The sequence below is a fragment of the Lupinus angustifolius genome, chromosome LG16, assembly GCF_001865875.1.
Source record: "Lupinus angustifolius cultivar Tanjil chromosome LG16, LupAngTanjil_v1.0, whole genome shotgun sequence".
NCBI lineage: Eukaryota > Viridiplantae > Streptophyta > Magnoliopsida > Fabales > Fabaceae > Lupinus > Lupinus angustifolius.
In genome coordinates this window covers 4,183,684-4,185,156 of record NC_032024.1, presented here as the reverse complement: position 1 = coordinate 4,185,156, position 1,473 = coordinate 4,183,684, and positions in this window count along the sequence as shown.

Genomic DNA, 1,473 nt, shown 5'->3' with positions numbered 1-1,473 from the left:
ATCCTATCCTCATCCTCTTCCTCCAATTCCTCATCCTCTTCCTATCCTCGTCCTCATCTTCTCCTCATCCTCTTCCTCATCCTATCCTCATCCTCATCCTTATCCTCATCCTGATCCTACCCTCCTCCTCATCCTCATTCTCATCCTATCCTCCTCCTGATCCTCATCCTCCTCCTCCAATTCCTTATCCTTTCCTCCTACTCCAATTCCTCATCCTATCCTCTTCCTCGTCCACATCCTATCCTCTTCCTCATCCTCATCCTCCTCCTCCTCTTCCTCATCCTCATCCTCATCCTCATCCTAATCCTATCCTCCTCCACAACCTCATCACATCCTCATCCTCCTCCTCTTCCTATCCGCATACTCATCCTATCCTCATCCTGATCCTATCCTCCTCCTCATCCTATCCTCATCCTCATCCCCATCCTCATCCTACCCTCCTCTTCATCCTCATCCTCTTCCTCATCTTATCTTCGTCCTCATCCTCATCCTATCCTCTTCCTCATCCTCATCCCCATCCTCATCCTATCCTCCTCCTCATCCTCATACGCATCCTCATCCTATCGTCATCCTCAACCCATCTTCGTCCTCATCCTCTTTCTCCTCCCATCTTCGTCCTCACCCTCCTCCTATCCTCCTCCTCATGGTCATCTTGATCCTCCTCCTCCAATTCCTCATCCTATCCTCATCCTCATCCTCATCCTAATCCCCAGCCTCATCCTACCCTCCTCTTCATCCTAATCCTCTTCCTCATCTTATCTTCGTCCTCATCCTCATCCTATCCTCATCCTCCTCCTCCAATTCCTCATCCTATCCTCATCCTCATCCTCATCCTAATCCCCAGCCTCATCCTACCCTCCTCTTCATCCTAATCCTCTTCCTCATCTTATCTTCGTCCTCATCCTCATCCTATCCTCATCCTCAACCTATTATCTTCCTCATCCTCATCCCCATCCTAATCCTCATCCTCATCCTCATCCTCTCCTCCTCCTCATCCTCATCCTCATCCTATCCTCATCCTCATCCCATCTTCGTCCACATCCTCTTTCTCCTCCCATCTACGTCCTCCTCATCCTCATCCTCATCTTCATCCTCATCTTCATCCTCCTCCTACTCCAATTCCCCATCCTATCCTCATCCTCATCCTATCCTCGTCCTCATCCTATCCTCATCCTCCTCCTTCTCCTCATCCTATCCTCCTCCTCATCCTCAACCTCATCCTCATCCTATCCTCCTCCTCATCCTCAACCTCATCCTCATCCTATCCTCTTCCTCATTCTCAACCTCATCTACATCCTATCCTCCTCCTTCTCCTCATCCTATCCTTCTCCTCATCCTATCCACCTCCTCCTCCACCTCCTCATCATGTTCTCATCCTCATCCTATCCTCATCGTCATCCTATCCACGTCCTCATCCTATACTCATCCTATCCACATCCTCATCCTCATCCTACCCTCCTCTTCCTCCTCATC